Consider the following 20,939-nt stretch of genomic DNA (forward strand, 5'->3'; position numbering starts at 1 on the left):
AGAGGGAGGGGGTACCGGTACTTGGTGGTGACTGCGTTCAGCCCCCGGTAGTCAATGCACGGCCTCAGTCCTCCGTCTTTTTTGGCCACGAAGAAGAAGCTGGCGGAGGCAGGAGAGGTAGAGCGTCTGATTAACCCATGTTTCAGGGTCTCCGCCACATACTTCTCCATGGCCTCAGTCTCCGCTATGGAGATTGAATAAATGCGACTCTTCAGGGGGTGTTGTCCGTCCAGTAGGTCAATGGCGCAGTCTCAGGGCCTGTGAGGAGGGAGACATTTAGCCTTGGAGGCAATCGGAGAGATCTGCATACTCACGTGGAATGTTGGGCTGGAAGCCTCCAGAAGGCCGTGCGCAGAGCACGCTCATTCCAGCCGGAAGACGCCATCGTGCAAAAGCTCAGGGCGTACTCCAACGTGGCCCACTCTCCCTGTTGTAGCCAGAGGAGACGCTCACCCCCGTCCTTTCCCTCAGTGGGATGATCGAAAACCGCCCTGAACCGAGCGAGGAAGGTGGAGTAGGAACCACCGCGGCCTCACCTCCTTCCCAGACTGCCGTGGCCCAATCCTGCGACTTTCCCTTTAGTAGCGAAATCACCAGCGCTATCCTGGCTTGGTCCGATGGAGATGCCCCACGCTGACGCGCCAGATACAGTGAGACCTGTAGCAGGAAGCCTCTACATTTCGTCGTTTTCTCATCATAGCGCTCCGACAGGGCGAGGTGTTCCTCAGACGTTGGTGATAGCACGGGAGGAGGTGGACTGGGTGCACTCGCCTCTCCCTGAGGTGGAACCAGAGCGATGGTCAGTTTATGCAACGTTTGGAGCACTTCCTGCATGGCGGCGTTCAGCTGGGAAAATCTGCTGCTGGTGCTGGTTGAGGCGCTGGGAAACTCCAGGAGGATTACCTGCTGCATCCGTCTTCGTGATTGGTGTGTGATTCTGTGACGAGTACTGAGGATACGAAGAGGCAGGACGCAGACGCAGGAATCAACAATGTAAAGGTTTACTTAAACCTGAACAAGTGAACAACAAAGACTGAGTACACAACAAGACACTAACAATCACACACAACACAACACTAAACAGTCCAGGGCTATATAGGGGTGGTGATGTGCAGGTGCGCTGGTGTTGATTAGGGTGCGTTGGGTTTCCATTCCGGTGTTGCCGAGGTGGTGCGCTCAGACCGGTGGCTCAGTAGACCGGCGAATCAGAGCACCGGAGGGGAGCAACGGGAGGAGACGTGACAAAGGGTATGAGTTCAACACTAGGTTTAAGGCTATGAGTTCAACACTAGGTTTAAGGCTATGAGTTCAACACTAGGTTTAAGGGTATGAGTTCAACACTAGGTTTAAGGGTATGAGTTCAACACTAGGTTTAAGGGTATGAGTTCAACACTAGGTTTAAGGGTATGAGTTCAACACTAGGTTTAAGGTTATGAGTTCAACACTAGGTTTAAGGGTATGAGTTCAACACTAGGTTTAAGGGTATGAGTTAAACACTAGGTTTAAGGGTATGAGTTCAACACTAGGTTTAAGGGTATGAGTTCAACACTAGGTTTAAGGCTACGAGTTCAACACTAGGTTTAAGGGTATGAGTTCAACACTAGGTTTAAGGGTATGAGTTCAACACTAGGTTTAAGGGTATGAGTTCAACACTAGGTTTAAGGGTATGCGTTCAACACTAGGTTTAAGGGTATGAGTTCAACACTAGGTTCAAGGGTATGAGTTCAACACTAGGTTTAAGGGTATGAGTTCAACACTAGGTTTAAGGGTATGACGTGTGCCATGGGGGTGGTCTGAACTTCCTCCTATCTCACTGTGAGGGGGCGTCAGGAGGATACTGAACCCAATAGCATCCAGCCTAGCCAAGCCCCACAGGGCAAGAAGCCTTCCCAGTATCTAGCACGCAATACAGACACCTCTCAGCTCACTGAGGGTCAGACAGACAGACAGACATGATACCAGATGCTGTGTATATCTGATGATATGATGATGTCATATGAGGGGTTGTGTTCTATGTGCAACCAGGCAGAACAGAACACTATGAACCAAAGAAGTAAGTACTGCTTCACTACATTTATTTCCTATTCTGTTTCAGGGTAGTTCGTCTGTTAACTACTCTGGTATGAGCCCTATGTAATGTAAAGTGGGGCAGAGAAACCATCACTATGTCAATCCATCGCATTCTAAACCAACATATATCTACTGTAAATGAATAAGAGCTATATTTGGTGGTATTCAGTTAGATTTTGTCACACACACTAACCCTGGCTAAATCCCATGAATCTGTTTGCAGTGACCCACTTCAAGGACATGACTGTACTGTAATATGATAATCCGCATCGTTTTTTCTTGCTGCTGCGTTCATTTCAAATCTCTCCTTCCACTGGTCCCTCTGTGAAGTCCTGAAGGGAGGCCTATCTGGGGACCTGAAACAACTCTTGATAACTATATCAGAGTTACTTGGAAAACAGTTTTAGACCAGAGGATTGTTGTCGTAACACATTTACAGAGCGATATAGACAGATCACACTGCTTTGAGACAGGAGTTTGAGTTCCCCTGTAGAGTCTATTGAGTATAATTTGGCATCTACTCAAGCAAGTAATATAGATATGTTGACATATATTTAAAACATGCTATGTGTGTACACTTATGTTAAAAGCTGTTTCGGCTATGGGCTGTGTGTATACAAGCGGTGTGGGCTGTGTGTATACAAGCGGTGTGGGCTGTGTGTATACAAGCGGTGTGGGCTGTGTGTATACAAGCGGTGTGGGCTGTGTGTGTACAGTGATGGCAGATTGTGTGTCTTGGCAGCAGGCGGGTCTGGGTAAAGCAGCCAGTCTGTTTCGGGGTGTGTGTGTTTATGGGCCAGATTGTAGCTCCAGTCCTTAATTATGAGAAATAACAACCAGGGGGGCATTTTTTTTATTATATAATAGGATGACAACACACAGACACAGACACAGACACAGCATAACACCCTCTGGTCTCCAACAATGCCTCTCCATCAGGGAGGGAGGGAGGGAGGGAGGGAGGGAGGGATGACAGAAAGAGAGAAGAGAGAAAAGAGGGGATGGAAGGCTTGCTTTTATTTTGATATAAAATACATATAAAATATAAAATAAAGGTAATTTAGCAGATGCTTTTATCAACACCTTCAGTTAGAACAGCCCATGTGTGAATCAAACACCCACAACTTGGTCCTCAAGCAGGATGTTCAACCCAACTGAGCCATCAGACAGACACTTCTGTGACACTTACACTACATGACCAAAAATATGTGGATACCTGCTTGTCGAACATCTTATTCCAAAATTAAGGGCATTAATATGGTGTTGGTCCCTATAACAGCCTCCACTCTTCTAGGAAGGCTTTCCAGTAGATGTTGGAACATTGGTGCGGGGACTTGCTTCCATTCAGCCACAAGAGCATTAGTGAGGTCGGGCACTGATGTTGGACGATTAGGCCTGGCTCGCAGTTGGTGTTCCAATTCATCCCAAAGGTGTTAGATGGGGTTGAGGTCAGGGCTCTGTGCAGGCCAGTCAAGTTCTTCCACACCAATCTCAACAAACCATTTCTGTATGGACCTCGCTTTGTGCACAGGGACATTGTCATGCTGAAACAGGAAAGGGCCTTCCCCAAACTGTTGCCACAAAGTTGGAAGCACAGAATTGTCTAGAATGTCATTGTATGCTGTAGCGTTAAGATTTATCTTCACTGGAACTAAGGGGCCTAGCCCAAACCATGAAAGACAGCCCCAGACTATTATTCCTCCTCCACCAAACTTTACAGTTGGCACTATGCATTGGGGCAGGTAGCGTTCTCCTGGCATCCGCCAAACCCAGATTCCTCTGTCGGACTGCCAGATTGTGAAGCGTGATTCATCACTCCAGAGAACACGTTTCCACTGAGTCCAATGGCGGGGAGCTTTACACCACTCCAGCCGACGCTTGGCATTGCGCATGGTGATCTTAGGCTTGTGTGCAGCTGCTCGGCCATGGAAACCCATTTCATGAAGCTCCCGATGAACAGTTCTTGTGCTGATGTTGCTTCCAGAGGCAGTTTGGAACTCGGTAGTGAGGACAGACGATTTCTACGCGCTACGCACTTCAGCACTCGACGGTCCCGTTCTGTGAGCTTGTGTGGCCTACCACTTCGCTGCTGAACCGTTGTTGCTCCTAGACGTTTCCACTTAAGTGATAATGCCAGCGAAGCCGGTATTTGGAAGATATATTGGCACGGGTGTTGTTACCATGCCAATAAATCCTCCAAACACCGGCTTCTAAATAAATGAATAAATGAAACCATACATTATCTTTGTTATCCACCACAGCTGAGATAGCTATAGCTACTTATTGTATGTCACATTTATCTGTACATTCCCCTGGATGGTGCATTGGTTGAAATATCTGTCGGAGTCTTCTGCTGCTACTTCTGCTGCCTTGCTTCAGCCTTTTGGGTGTTGATGGTGCTGCACTGTTCTCTTTGTTTTCGGCCAGGATGTTGCTCCAGCGTTTTCTGTCTGTCAGTGAGGGACGCCAGTAGCTATGGAGCGAACCTTCGCACTGATGCCCACTCACTGACATCATCTCCCTCGCTTCTAAACCAGCACTGGCCAGTTTCTGGACTGTCGTGGTCCTGATGCTGTGATTTGTGTATGTAGTTGTTCCCACTGCCCTGCAGATCCTGGGTAGAAGTGCTGCCAGATAGTTCACGCCCATCGGCTCTGATGTGTACCAGATTGAGTCCCCGATACACTCTCCTCTCCTTGGGTGGAGATAAAATGTAAGGGCGTTCTTCGGGCATTTCGAAAATATATTTCTCAAGTTATGCCACCGGGCATAATGGGTTCCCTGGCTGCTCGAATATGAATCCCCTCTTGGACTCCCTGCCCCTCTCCCTTGGGTACAGATTATTCTTTGTGGCCTCGTTATATGCGAGAGTGGCGTATCTGAGAGAGAGAATACGTTGTTATAATATTGTTTTCCAGTAGCCTAATTACGAGTGCAACTTAGAAATAACACAAACAGGCTATGAACAACATACCTTAGACCGTTCTCGTCTGTTTTTCCGAGGAATGAGTTGGCCTTTAGTTGTCTGTTCCCCTCTTTTCCTCTTAGTCCCAGATGTAACTGGAGGTGGAACCACACTTTCTGGACCAGACCCGTTGGTGTACCGGGATTCAGAGCCTGGCAGTTTTGGAGCTTGGACATGTCCTTATCGGTGATGGGAGGGTGGCTGTTTGTGTTATCTTTTCCTTGCCTTCTTAGCTGTTTGATGTTGCCCAGAAATACATGATTCGAGGTGGTAAATTCAGTGTCCTTCATAAGGCACCAGCTGCGACTGATGGGTGGGTCATTTAGAAACCGGTTGAGCCCACTCTGGAGTGGCAGGCAGCTACTTCTGCTGTACTGCTCCCCCTTCCCATTTCCTACATTTCCATAAAACTGTCGGAGAAGGATGTTAAACTCTTCCTTAGTGACAGTTTTGAAGTGGACAACTTTTTTCTTCTCTGCTAGCCAGCCCTCGAAGCACCGAACAGCCCAGTTTGTATTCTTAACTGTGTTTTATTTTCGTTGTGGCTTTTCTCTAGGTCATTCAATGCAAATCTGCATGCCTGGGTATTATGACTATCTCTTTCTCCCATTCAGCCATAGTCATGCCGCCGAAAAGATCAACATACATTTTCCACTCATCCATTTTAGTTTTCGCAAACAAAGTATCGATTTAGCCAGTCAACGGGGGTAAAAAAGGTGTGTATGTTGCTATGACAACCAGCTCAATTTGCTGTCTGTCTCGTTCGGACACATTCACTTTATATGGGACGGTGGAGATCGCAATTCAATATTGAAACATTTTACATTTTAGTCATTTAGCATATGCTCTTATCCAGAGCGACTTACAGTTAGTGAGAGCATACATTTTTCATACTGGCCCCCCGTGGAAAACGAACCCACAACCCTGGCGTTGCGAGCGCCATGCTCTACCAACTGAGCTACAGGGGACTCAATATTGAAAAGGTCGGAGAGACAGACAGCAAGGTTTATACAAATCTCTGCTGTTGAAAACCAAATGCTAGTCTAAAAGAAATGTGAGATAATGTCTAGATGCTTTTTATAGTGGAGATCAAGTTTATAAGTTGCCTGGCTGGGCTGATGAGACAGTGGATTGCGCAGTCAGATGGAACGGAGTAAATAGGCATTTAAACATCATAGCTTTATCCGGTGGTAACTTGTGAAATAGACACCGGTTTTAACCAATCAGCATTCAGGATTCACAATAACAGCATTTACAGTTGACCGGGGCAGCTCTAACAGGGCAGAAATGTGACAAACTGACTTGTTGGAAAGGTGACATTCTATGACTGTGCCACGTTGAAAGTCACTGAGCTCCTCAGTAAGGCCATTCTATTGCCAATGTTTGTCTATGGAGATTGCATGGCTGTGTGCTCAATTTTATACACCTGTCAGCAATGGATGTGGCTGAAATAGCCGAATCCACTCATTTGAAGGGGTGTCCACATACTTTAGTATATATAGTGTATCAGTGATTTTTTTTTAAGTGCCAATAAACTATATCATTCAGAGCATTGATTAGCTTGATAAGGGCCATTCAATAAGAATGAGTAGAAGGAACATTCATGTTCTAATTCTACGGACCAGGCTCTCAGAGCTCAGGCCGCTCATCCACGCACTCACCCACACACTCACACTCACACACCCACGCACTCACTCACCTACCTACCCAAGCACTCACCCACTCACTCACCCACGCAGTCACCCATGCAGTCACCCACCCACACACACCCACACACTCACTCACTCACGCACTCACTCACGTACTCAACCATGCTGGCATCGCCTGGGCACATGAGGCAGATGGGAGGTGGGCTATACACCAGTAGCTGGGAGGTGGGCTATACACCAGTAGATGGGAGGTGGGCTATACACCAGTAGATGGGAGGTGGGCTATACACCAGTAGATGGGAGGTGGGCTATACACCAGTAGATGGGAGGTGGGCTATACACCAGTAGCTGGGAGGTGGGCTATACACCAGTAGCTGGGAGGTGGGCTATACACCAGTAGCTGGGAGGTGGGCTATACACCAGTAGATGGGAGGTGGGCTATACACCAGTAGATGGGAGGTGGGCTATACACCAGTAGCTGGGAGGTGGGCTATACACCAGTAGCTGGGAGGTGGGCTATACACCAGTAGATGGGAGGTGGGCTATACACCAGTAGATGGGAGGTGGGCTATACACCAGTAGATGGGAGGTGGGCTATACAGCAGTAGATGGGAGGTGGGCTATACACCAGTAGCTGGGAGGTGGGCTATACACCAGTAGATGGGAGGTGGGCTATACACCAGTAGCTGGGAGGTGGGCTATACACCAGTAGCTGGGAGGTGGGCTATACAGCAGTAGATGGGAGGTGGGCTATACAGCAGTAGATGGGAGGTGGGCTATACACCAGTAGCTGGGAGGTGGGCTATACACCAGTAGCTGGGAGGTGGGCTATACACCAGTAGCTGGGAGGTGGGCTATACACCAGTAGATGGGAGGTGGGCTATACACCAGTAGCTGGGAGGTGGGCTATACACCAGTAGCTGGGAGGTGGGCTATACACCAGTAGCTGGGAGGTGGGCTATACAGCAGTAGATGGGAGGTGGGCTATACACCAGTAGATGGGTCATTCCTACTTTGTGGTGCCATTTGGACCTCTTAACTTTTGAAAAAAAAAGTATATATTTTCCCTTTTTTTTAATTCTATCAGGAAAATAACATGTTTGACTTTCAGAAAAACATATTGGTCAAGCTCAGGCATTTTAGGTGCATTTTCCCATACAGTTCTTACCTAACAGGGTGGAACCTAACAGGGTGGAACCTAACAGGGTGGAACCTAACAGGGTGGAACCTAACAGGGTGGAACCTAACAGGGTGGAAATTTGGAGCCTGAATTAGCTATAGCTCTGTGGGTGATTGAGATTACGCTAGCATAATAATAAACACTTGACGAGAATTTTAACTTCTATATGAAATTTATTTTGAATTTTGGTGAATTGTCTCTGTTATTTAGCCTAACAGGGTAGAAATGTATGAGTGAGACAAAGAGACTAACGTCATGAAACAGATAAATAAATAAAACAGAGTGTTTAGATTTATTTAGCTTTGCACCATTGTTTTCCCACAAAACAAATGATGACACTTCCTGAGCATGATGTCATTGTGGGAAGGGGCTGTTTTCTTAAAGGAGAATTACTACAAACTAACAGGGTGGAAAGGGATATCAGGGACACACAGAAAATGTTAAATACAATTTAACATTTTAAATAATTAAATAATAAATACAATAATCATGAGAAGAAGAAAAAAACAGTTGAGAGATTTTTAACTAGGACTATAAAATGAAGAAATATTTCAATATTTTATGGCTTATATTTCTCGAAATTGATGAATAACACCCAGGGACATGGCAAAAACACCTACATCCACTGGAAAAAGTTTCCAAAATACATAACATTTCCTTTCAAGATTCATATTTGTGTGTTTTTAAGGTAAAGGACACCTGACCTATTTAAAGCCTTTTCGGATCCACATTTTACACTGAATAAGAAGTGATATTTCCTGGGGCCAGAAAAGGGACCTCATTGTAGGAATGACCCAGCTAGCCTATATCGCCCCCAGGTTCACATGCCGTAAAAATGGCTCTGAAATATGGCAACAATTCACCAGTACTTAGCACGGGTCAGGGCCGCGAGTGAATGTGCATTGGATTGGAAGTGACTTTTTAAGGTTAGCGAACTTGGCTCAGGGCAGGGACAGTTTACCTCTGTGTTATACTGTGTACTAAATTATATAGGTTCTGGTTCAGATAGAGGAGAATAGGAGAACATTCTGTTGTCTTGTTTTTTAGCTGTCAAATTTTGGGCAATTTTCAGTCAATGACATCATATTCTTTCACATGGTTTCATGTTACAGTTCTGTGAGAAATCCCCTAGGACCCGTTTTCACATCGTAATAACATAACACATAGCTACATAGTAACTTTCTTTCATCAAATCAAATCAAATGTTATTTGTCACATGCGCCGAATACAACAGGTGTAATGCTTACTTACAAGCCCTTAACCAACAATGCAGATTAAAGAAAAATAAGTGTTAAGTAAAAAAATAGATAAGTACAAAATAATAATAACAAATAATTAAAGAGCAGCAGTAAAATAACAGTAGCTAGGCTGTATACAGGGGGAACCGGTACAGAGTCAATGTGTAATAACAGTAGAGAGGCTATATACAGGGGGAACCGGTACAGAGTCAATGTGTAATAACAGTAGAGAGGCTATATACAGGGGGAACCGGTACAGAGTCAATGTGCGGGGGCACAGGTTAGTCGAGGTAATTGAGGTAATATGTACATGTAGGTAGTTCATATCGTAATAACATAACACATAGCTACATAGTAAATATTTTAGTTAATATCATAATAACATAACACATAGCTACATAGTAAATATTTTAGTTAATATCATAATAACATAACACATAGCTACATAGTAAATATATTAGTTAATATCGTAATAACATAACACATAGCTACATAGTAAATATATGAATTACTAATTTGACTATTTGCGTTCCCTGTTTTTTCTAACCTTTTTCCATCCTTGTTATAACTAAGACCCAGAGTTTTTCCTGGCCAGCTCACATGATCTGTAAAAACCCTGGTCCTATCAACATGTTTGGCCTGTGTTGTGGTGTGTTGTGTTGTGGTGGGGTGGTTTGGTCAGCTCTGATGTGACTGATCTGTGTGTGTCTGATTACTAAGCCCTGGCCACTGATCCACTATACTGTATGTTTACTACTCAGCTCCCTCTCTCTCTCTCTCTCTCTCTCTCTCTCTCTCTCTCTCTCTCTCTCTCTCTCTCTCTCTCTCTCTCTCTCTCTCTCTCTCTGTCTCTCTCTCTCTCTGTCTCTCTCTCTACCTCTCTCTCTGTCTCTCTCTCTACCTCTCTCTCTCCCTCTCTCTCTCTCTACCTCTCTCTCTCTCTCTCTCTCTCTCTCTCTCTCTCTCTCTCTCTCTCTCTGTGTATATTGATGCCTTCATTAAGCCTAATCCCTGGTTAATTTAATCAGTGAGGTCAGCAGCAGCTATCAGTGGGTTAATACAGCAACCATTAGTATTCTATATAGCCCATTAGCTGATCATAGGATAGGTTATGCTTTTACTGGGACAGTACATAATACATTACTGGGATTGTAATATATTTAGTTGTATTAAAGGCATCCTTTATCTAGTTGTACTGCTAACACATTTAACTGTATTAAGTTCATCCCTTGTGTGGTGGTGTGCCTTCCAGTAGTCTACTGACTCTAGCACATACCCTGTTGTGGTAGACTAGTGAGCTAGAAAAGAGTGCGTGTGTGTGTGTGTGTGGGGGGGGGGGGAGGGCAGAGCGAGAACAGTTTAAACTTTTCACTAAAGGGCAGCATTTTTACTTTACCCCTCACTGTTGCGTCACTGCCCATAGGCCAAATCAGATGCCAGCCAGAGAGCTATGGATTTCCTACCTCTCAGAGGAAAGCAGCAGCACTGAAACAACATTACATCTGTAGCTATAAACCAGGGATGGGATGCTCCAGTCCTCGGGGGCCTGATTGATGTCACACTTTTGCCCCAGCCCCAGTTAACACACCTGACCCCAATAATTAACTAATCAACTGATCTTCAGTTTAGAATGCAATTAGTTTAATCAGCTATGTTTGCTAGGAATAGGGGAAAGAGTGTGACACCACTCTGGCCCTGGAGGACTGGAGTTGCCCATCCCTGATAAACAGTTTAGACCACAAATGACTCCAGCTTTTTTTACTCCCGCTTTCTCTGGTAATGGAGAACATTATGACTGGCATTAACTTTATGATTAGCATATCCATCTTCTCCATTTAAATGAACAGGAGCTGTACAAAGAAAAGGTATGCAGAGCCCAAGTCTCCAATTGGATGCAATGCATCTCCCTCTAGTACCGACGTGGACATACTCGTATTCCTAATCTCTTATCTGTAAATTGACAGTTGATAGTCGGATCGGATGATACTCGTGATCAGCAGACAAGTTTGCTATCAGTCGGCGTTTCATTTTTTTCCCCTACCCTCACTCCGCTTGTTAGATACTATGCACATTGATAGCTTGACAGCAAACGTCCTCGCCATGTGGTTTATCATAGCAGCAGGCTAACAGGAGGCGGCAGCAGTGTGAATGATCAGACCCAAACAGAGAATTGAAAGTGATCGGGTGAAATTATGAAGCGATTGGACGGAGAAATACAGCTTCACTCTATCCAATCAGAGCAGCAGGATCAACGTAGCAGCAATTGAGTTATTTAGACCACGTAGTACCTCTCTTGACTGACTAACATGAGAAAGATGCGTGCTGATGATTACAAAAAATAAATATCCAGAAAATTGCCCGTATCCGTTACGATACTTGTTTTGTCTGACTACTCGGCACACATCTTGTAAACAGAGCATGATGAGGGGTTGTGGATGTTCTGGAAGTGTTACTGGAATACAGCTCAGGGCTGTACCAACTCAGGGCTCTGTAGAGAGGGCCTTAGTGAGCCCTGTTTGAGGAGGAAGAGACCGAGATGGCAGCCATAGTCTTCCTCACCACTTTCCTTTGACCAGTGGGACAGAGAGACTGAAAACAACAACCACACATATTTTGAAAAACAAGAGTCAATGGCAATTACACAAGAGGGTGTGTGTGAAACAGCGAGAGACTTAAGTAATCACATTCTCATTATTCTTCATCTGATTATCCATCACTATGCTGAAGTACGTCACTCCACTTCACTCCTCCGTTACCGGGAGCATTCCTCTAGCTGTTAACTCCAGACACCCCGGCCGTCAGGAACAAGAGAACCCTTTGACTCAGTGTCACCTCTACCGCCCCCTGTCAATCAGCCACCAGCTTTACTCAGTCATCCAGACACTGGGTTACCGTGACACCCGTCGCCCTTGGAGATTGGAAAATACTTCCCTTGGCCAGTCACCGTGGTGGTGGGAATCCCGTCCTGCCCGCCTTCCAGCCCGCCACGCCTAAGAAAAGAGCCTTGATTCTGGGTTGGAGGCTCATAGCGGTTCACACCCACCCAGGGTCAGAAATAGCTGTTAAATCTGTTAGAGATCTGGAATAGTAAACCACTGGGAGTATCAGAGAGAGATGGCAGCCAGCTTTAGCCCATCCTGGCCCAGTGGTGTGAACTGAGGTCGACATGATTAGGCAGTAATGGAGGAGGTTGAGTCAGGGCCAGGACTATACCACCATCGCCATACTCATTAGTATCGTGGTACTTCTTTAGGAAAACTGCCCTAATGTTGGAAACAAACATCATTATGTTTACATCCAGTCACACGTATTTATTTTCCAAACTATAGCGTGCAATATTTTACATACAGCAGGTTTTTAAAGGACCAAAGAGTTTGGTCTGCTTGGTGTTTACATTTTTGCCATGGAAAAAATATTGCAATACTGGTATCATCCCGGCCCCACTGGGTAGGGTTAGGGTAGGGTACTGGGTAGGCACCACCTATACACCACAGAGGTGCTGTGTCAGATTGGGAAGTAGGGTTCTGAGAAAGTCTGTTACAGACAAGCTTTCACTTAACTTGTCCAACTTGGTTGAATAAAGTAATGTTGTCATGACACCGGTATCCCGATACTAGGAAGTAAGGAAGCAAAGGAAACAAAACATGAAGCAGACTAAATGTCTTAAGGAAAACAGTCCTAATGTTGGAAAAAACAGCCTTCCTTATGTTGTCGCCCAGAGTCACATTTGTTTATTTTGCAAACTATAGCACAAAATATTTTACAAAAGTAGGTTTTAAAGGACCATAGAGCCTAGTCTGCTGCGTGTTTTCTTTTTTGCCAAGGAAAATCTGGTATTGTAGTATCGCGATACTGGTATCGTGACAACACTAGAATAAATCAGAATCAAATCAAATTGTATTTGTCACATGAGCCGAATACAACAGGTGTAGACCTTACCGTGAAATGCTTACTTACAAGCCCTTAACCAACAATGCAGAAGAAAAAAAAAAGAAAAGTTAAGAAAATATTTACTAAATAAACGTAAGTTAAAAAAAATATGACAACACTACAATAAAGGTACATACAGTAAGTAAACAAAGAATCACTTTCACTTTTGACCTTTATTTACCTTGTTCCAAGTTGTCAGGTGTCCACCTTTTTTGGGCCGTTTGGGCCTTAGTTAACAGTGGTTGGAAATCCTAGTGAAGTAATTGGAGATTACGGTCTCTCCTGGATTGTATTTCTAGTCATTGTAGGATAGTTAATATGAGACCCGGTACTGTTACTGTAGCCCTGGAAAACAGCCAGACAAACAGGAGGAAAATAATTGCTCTCTGTGTGGAAAACAAAACATCAAATTAAACTGGCCCCCCTTCTTTCTCCTACTGTACGCCTCGGGAGCAGAGTGCTGTTCCTTTCCAACACATACACATACACATACACACACACACACACACACAGAGAGAGAGAGAGAGGCACAGGCACGTGGGCACAGAAACACTCACACACACACTCCGTCTGCCACTGTCAGGCTCAGTGGAGAATGAGAGGGAAAGAGAGAGAGAGAACTCTGTCCTAAGCCTCCAAGCCTACTCAATTAAATCTCTCCCCCTTCCTTCCTCCCTCCCTCCCTCCCTCCCTCCCTCCCTCCCTATCCATCCCTCCTCCATTCCTCACTATCCATCCTTCCACCCACCCTCCCTCCCTCCCTATCCACCCACCCTCCCTCCCTATCCACCCACCCTCCCTCCCTATCCACCCACCCTCCCTCTCTAGATACAGTTTGCAGTGCAGTTGTTTATACAGTACGTGTTTAGAATATTAGTAGCTGTAGTCTAATTTATGGACATGCTTTGCTCTCCTTGTTTCTGAATCTTAATTGTCGGTTATTTTTATTTAGATTGTCTCGTACTCTGTACTCTACCTTTTAAAATATGCAGCAAAGTTGGTTTCTCATGATCCTCCAGTCTCAGCCTTGGTAACACTTTGGGTTCTCATGATCCTCCAGTCTCAGCCTTGGTAACACTTTGGGTTCTCATGATCCTCCAGTCTCAGCCTTGGTAACACTTTGGGTTCTCATGATCCTCCAGTCTCAGCCTTGGTAACACTTTGGGTTCTCATGATCCTCCAGTCTCAGCCTTGGTAACTCTTTGGGTTCTCATGATCCTCCAGTCTCAGCCTTGGTAACACTTTGGGTTCTCATGATCCTCCAGTCTCAGCCTTGGTAACACTTTGGGTTCTCATGATCCTCCAGTCTCAGCCTTGGTAACACTTTGGGTTCTCATGATCCTCCAGTCTCAGCCTTGGTAACTCTTTGGGTTCTCATGATCCTCCAGTCTCAGCCTTGGTAACACTTTGGGTTCTCATGATCCTCCAGTCTCAGCCTTGGTAACACTTTGGGTTCTCATGATCCTCCAGTCTCAGCCTTGGTAACACTTTGGGTTCTCATGATCCTCCAGTCTCAGCCTTGGTAACACTTTGGGTTCTCATGATCCTCCAGTCTCAGCCTTGGTAACACTTTGGGTTCTCATGATCCTCCAGTCTCAGCCTTGGTAACACTTTGGGTTCTCATGATCCTCCAGTCTCAGCCTTGGTAACACTTTGTCCTACATCACGTGTCAAACTCATTCCACAGAGGACCGAGTGTCTGTGGGTGTTCGCTCCACTCTTGTACTTGATTGATGAATTAAGGTCACTAATTAGTAAGGAACACCCCTCACCTGGTTGTCTAGGTCTTAATTGAAAGGAAAAACCAAAATCCCGCAAACACTCAGCCCTTCGTGGAATGAGTTTGACACCCCTGTCCTACATCTTCGTCAGTTCCCCTCAAAAGCTCGCCAATTACTTTAATCTACAGTTATTTCAGCTCCATTTCAGTTCCTATCTCCCTCCACTTAAGCAGTGAGACTGTGAGCTTGATGATTGACACCGGGGCCATGCTTGGTTTGTTGACGCTCTCTGCCCATGGATGTGTGTGTCGGCTCAGGGACGTTATTGCCTGATCAGGGGTCCTGAGTGGTTCTCCATGTCTGCTCCCTGCGTTTTCCGGCTGACTGGTGTTGCTGCTCCTTAAACCATCAGGGTCAGTCCCAGTGTGAGTCATGTGGGATACTGTTGTTGAACGCACCGCGGCAGTGTTTAAGAGGTGCATTCAGAGCCCAGGCGAGGTGAGCGTTCGTTGCGGCTGTGTTTGGAAGAGTGTTGAGCGGGGTCAAACGCACACGTGTGGGGGCTGGCGAATGCTCTACCGCTCAATATGGCAGAGAAGCAGACTTTTGCTTGCTCCCAAACTTCCAGAACAACTTAGTGAAGTTGTTTGTTTAGTTAGTTCTTCAGAGGCTTCTGATTTTGTCTGAGTGGAAGCGGTGGAAATGGGTCCACCCACGTCCTCAGGCTTTGCTAGTCCTCCTGGGTCCTGTATGAGAGGTAACATTTTGAGTCTGTGAGTCTAGTCAATTGTCAAGTGGAGAGGTTTGGATGTAGGTGTAGCGTAGGTGGTTTTGTGAACTTTAACCTTTCCTGAGACCTGAAAACCTGTTAGCTCCCACAGCTAATGTTGAGGCCTCTTTAGGTATATTCAGGGTTCATATCACAGTAGAAATATACATGTACCAGACACTTTTATTCCGTAAAGTGAATACAATTATATATGTGCCCCTGTAGAGCTGGCAAGATAAACTGAAAATGATTGACACCGACCATACCGAGCACTTATCGCAGGCATTTTGCTGATATCGTTCATTGTGATAAATAGACTATACTAGAGAAGTGTGACGTTTGAAATTTAATAAGTTTGCTAATATGGGTGATTGTTAATGGGACAATTGATGGCTACAACCATTAAACTAGTAGTAGTAGTTTAAATTATAATAAAAAAGAACTGTGGTGCACATTAATGTTCTAAACTTATCGTTCTGTTTATCGTTATCGCAGGAATTCAGGCTATTTATCGCGATATGAATTATTTCCCATAATGCCCAGCTCTAGTGGCTGGCCCATGTGGGAACCTCTGGTGCTTCCAACCCTGTGCTCCCACCAACTGAGACATCACACTCCGGTGGGGTCACTCCTCCTCAGTGAAGGACGGGGTAACTGCAGCCCCATCGTCTAAGCAGAGCCTGATCAACGGCCCCGCTTCTCCTCACTCAGATAAGCCTTTACAGCGTTTGATGGGTAGCTTTCCCTAGCCACCCCGGTGGATAGCAGTGAACACCCCTCTTAGCCTCCTTAGATATAAACCTGCAGTGGGGGACATAAATCCATAATAAACACAATTCATTTGCTGTTTTCACGAGTGGCTAGGCCTCTCTGTAACGTTGAAGTGGATTAAAAGGGTTTGTGGAAACAAATACAATTGGAAAGAGCCCAGCTTTACTTTGTTGTTGGGGAGATGATGGGAGCTTATGTTTGTCCTATTTCACATGTACAAGTGTCTATTAATACGCATGTGTGATTTGGAAATGTTTTTTTTTTTTTTTGCATATCTTACTCTCACTGAGACACCTTCGATGAGTGGGGTCACGGCCAGGGTCTGCCATTATCAACGGTGACCTTCTGCTTAGGGATTCGAACTAACGACCTTTCGGTTACTGGCCCAACGCTCTAACCGCTAGACTACCTGCCGCCTGCTATGCTGCCTGCCGCCTGCTAAGCTACCTGCCGCCCAAATGAGTCATCCTCTCTGTGTCTCCAGTGGATTGAAAACAGAGGGAAGGGAAGCGGCCCATTAGTCTGTTAGAACCCAGCCACTCAGAGAGGGGATGAACACCTCCCAGCCACTCAGAGAGGGGATGAACACCTCCCAGCCACTCAGAGAGGGGTTGAACTCAGCCCAGCCACTCAGAGAGGGGTTGAACTCAGCCCAGCCGCTGAGAGAGGGGATGAACTCAACCCAGCCACTCAGAGAGGGGATGAACACCTCCCAGCCACTCAGAGAGGGGATGAACTCAACCCAGCCACTCAGAGAGGGGATGAACTCAACCCAGCCACTCAGAGAGGGGATGAACTCAACCCAGCCACTCAGAGAGGGGATGAACATGAAGTCACATAGCGGTGACTGGGATCAGGTAGAAATACAAGATTGTGTGACTTTCTTTCTTGAAGTTCCCTATTTGTCAGTCCAGACTTCGTTAAAGGGCAATTCTGCAACTTTTCAACCTCAGATTCATTATCTCCATCACAATACCAGTGTCAACATATGTGAAAACGGCGCATTTCTGTGATCTGTGGTTAAACAGAGAAGTAAAAAGGGCCTAAAGAATGCTTCTCTGTGACATCACAGGGTAGGATTAAAAGGAAAAAACTGTGATTTTCAAAACCTGCAACAGGTTTCTAGCCAGAGGCAGGGTATTTTCTTGCTAATCTCATAGTGTTTGAAAATCACTGTTTTTAACATGTTTTAACTTTTGATGATGTCATTGGGTATAACTTTTTAACACTGGTTTGGTGCTGGAGGTAATGAATATGAGGTTGAAAATTGACAGTGTTACCCTTTAATGTTTTTTAGGTGAGTGTCTTTAGCTTGAACTTAGTGGAGAAGTACCAGTCATCAAGACCTTGGGTGTTTCTCAATATTAATACTACAGTGCTGCACACTCTCATGCTCCAAGTGCATTTATTTATTTGTATTATTATTTATTTATTTTCACGAATGTTTTATTTTATTTTTCTCATTTAGCAGACACTCTTATCCAGAGCAACTTACAGTAGCAAGTGCATACATTTTAATATTTTATGTACTAGTCCCCCGTGGGAATCAAACCCATAACCCTGGCATTGCAAGCGCCATGCTCTACCAACTGAGCTACAGGGGAGTGTGTGCTCCGAGGATGTTCTCTAGAGTACGTTCTTATGAGGCTGAGAGTGTTGAGAACGCATAAAACATTACATTTGAGAAGCACTCGCACTCTGTATTACCTCACGCTGCACCTCCCCATTCACTGAACCTTCTTCCAGCCAGGACAATGGCAACAATAGACGAAACAAGATATACACAAAGCAAACGTTTTACTTCATAATTATCAGCTAGATACAGTGGGGAAAACAAGTATTTGATACACTGCCGATTTTGCAGGTTTTCCTACTTACAAAGCATGTAGAGGTCTGTAATTTTTATCATAGGTACACTTCAAATGTGAGAGACGGAATCTAAAACAAAAATCCAGAAAATCACATTGTATGATTTTTAAGTAATTCATTTGCATTTTATTGCATGACATAAGTATTTGATCACCTATCAACCAGTAAGAATTCCGGCTCTCACAGACCTGTTAGTTTTTCTTTAAGAAGCCCTCCTGTTCTCCACTCATTAACTGTATTAACTGCACCTGTTTGAACTCGTTACCTGTATAAAAGACATCTGTCCACACACTCAATCAAACAGACTCCAACCTCTCCACAATGGCCAAGACCAGAGAGCTGTGTAAGGACATCAGGGATAAAATTGTAGACCTGCACAAGGTTGGGATGGGCTACAGGACAATAGGCAAGCAGCTTGGTGAGAAGGCAACAACTGTTGGCGCAATTATTAGAAAATGGAAGAAGTTCAAGATGACGGTCAATCACCCTCGGTCTGGGGCTCCTTGCAAGATCTCACCTCGTGGGGCATCAATGATCATGAGGAAGGTGAGGGATCAGCCCAGAACTACACGGCAGGACCTGGTCAATGACCTGAAGAGAGCTGGGACCACAGTCTCAAAGAAAACCATTAGTAACACACTACGCCCTCATGGATTAAAATCATGCAGCGCACGCAAGGTCCCCCTGCTCAAGCCAGCGCATGTCCAGGCCCGTCTGAAGTTTGCCAATGACCATCTGGATGATCCAGAGGAGGAATGGGGAGAAGGTCATGTGGTCTGATGAGACAAAAATAGAGCTTTTTGGTCTAAACTCCACTCGCTGTGTTTGGAGGAAGAAGAAGGATGAGTACAACCCCAAGAACACCATCCCAACCGTGAAGCATGGAAGTGGAAACATCATTCTTTGGGGATGCTTTTCTGCAAAGGGGACAGGACGACTGCACCGTATTGAGGGGAGGATGGATGGGGCCATGTATCGTGAGATCTTGGCCAACAACCTCCTTCCCTCAGTAAGAGCATTGAAGATGGGTCGTGGCTGGGTCTTCCAGCATGACAACGACCTGAAACACACAGCCAGGGCAACTAAGGAGTGGCTCCGTAAGAAGCATCTCAAGGTCCTGGAGTGGCCTAGCCAGTCTCCAGACCTGAACCCAATAGAAAATCTTTGGAGGGAGCTGAAAGTCCTTATTGCCCAGCGACAGCCCCGAAACCTGAAGGATCTTGAGAAGGTCTGTATGGTGGAGTGGGCCAAAATCCCTGCTGCAGTGTGTGTGCAAACCTGGTCAAGACCTACAGGAAACGTATGATCTCTGTAATTGCAAACAAAGGTTTCTGTACCAAATATTAAGATCTGCTTTTCTGATGTATCAAATACTTATGCATGCAATAAAATGCAAATTAATTACTTAAAAATCATACAATGTGATTTTCTGGATTTTTATTTTAGATTCCGTCTCTCACAGTTGAAGTGTACCTATGATAAAAATTACAGACCTCTACATGCTTTGTAAGTAGGAAAACCTGCAAAATCGGCAGTGTATCAAATACTTGTTCTCCTCACTGTATATGTGAATCGTAATAATCTAGCTAGCCAGCTAGTTAAACAGGCAAACATTTCCTAAAACTAATGTTATGCAAGGTAGATGTAAATTTTTCGTGAGTAGCTAGCTACCAATTCTGCATGGCTAGCTAGCTAACCCGTTAGCCCTATTGACTTACTATGGACTTACTTATTAATTGAACCTTCTTCCAGCCAGGACAATGGTAATAGAGACTAAATAAGATACAAGATGTTATGCAAGGTAAATGTCAGTTCTTCATGGGTAGCTAGCTAACAATTCTTTGTGGCTATCTTGCTAGCTAACAGTAGTAGCAAATATATGTCGTAGCTAGTCGGTTAGCCCTATTGGCAGGTAAACATGCCTAAATTAACACAGCATGCATTTATTAACATATCAAGATAAAATATTGTAGTCAGGCAAAATATGAGATGTGAATAGGCAACATTTCATTCCAAAGTCGTAGTGTATTTTCTCTCGCTTTAGGTCAAATAATGGCCACCATTGATTTCAAGAAATTGTGCATAATTTTTTACATGGTTGCATCATAATTATTTGATGCATGCTTTAAAATATGTACAAACGGAGTACGCATTCGAGAAGTGCATACTTTGCTTTGGACTCGTACTCTGACCCTCCCGTGCTCCAATTTGCGTGCTCGTAGCACAGTAGTATGCATTTTGAGAAACACCCCTTGATTAATGTTGTGAAGGAGCTGTCCAGGACCAGAGTTGGTGATCACTCCCATGTACATCTGGCTGTGGCACTTTCCTCTGTTTCTCATGGCCTAGTGAGAACAGATCTAGAATCAGATTACCCTACCCCAATCCTAACCATAACCATTGGAGGGTTGAAATCGTCTAATCCTGTATCAGTGGGTATCTGTGTCAGTGGGGCTTCCCTGTGCTTCTCCTGGCCTAGTAAGAGCTGCTTAGTGTGGATGGGCTGCTCCGGTCCCTGTCACCATCCCTGTCCCACAGGAGACCCCTTGAGCTGGCAGACACACTGGCCCACTTTACCTCCCTCCCTCCCTTCTTCTCTCCAGCTGCTGCCAAAATCTCTCCTCCTCTTCTCTCCTCTCCACATGGGTGCCATTTAAAGGGGCAGTGAAACACTTCAGAATAGGCTCAACGCGCCATTGTGAAGAGCTAACTACTTTTGTCCCATACTTTTTTTTCATTTTTTAAATGTAATTTATTACACCTTTATTTATCCAGAT

At 45.0% G+C, this 20,939-nt stretch overlaps 1 protein-coding gene across 3 annotated transcripts in view; it reads left to right on the plus strand.

Moving 5' to 3' along the window:
* ece2a (endothelin converting enzyme 2a) overlaps positions 1-20,939 on the plus strand; it is a 206,098-nt gene that overhangs the window by 167,413 nt on the left and 17,746 nt on the right. The window lies entirely within an intron of this gene.

The sequence above is a fragment of the Coregonus clupeaformis genome, chromosome 21 (genome assembly GCF_020615455.1).
Source record: "Coregonus clupeaformis isolate EN_2021a chromosome 21, ASM2061545v1, whole genome shotgun sequence".
Classification (NCBI taxonomy): domain Eukaryota; kingdom Metazoa; phylum Chordata; class Actinopteri; order Salmoniformes; family Salmonidae; genus Coregonus; species Coregonus clupeaformis.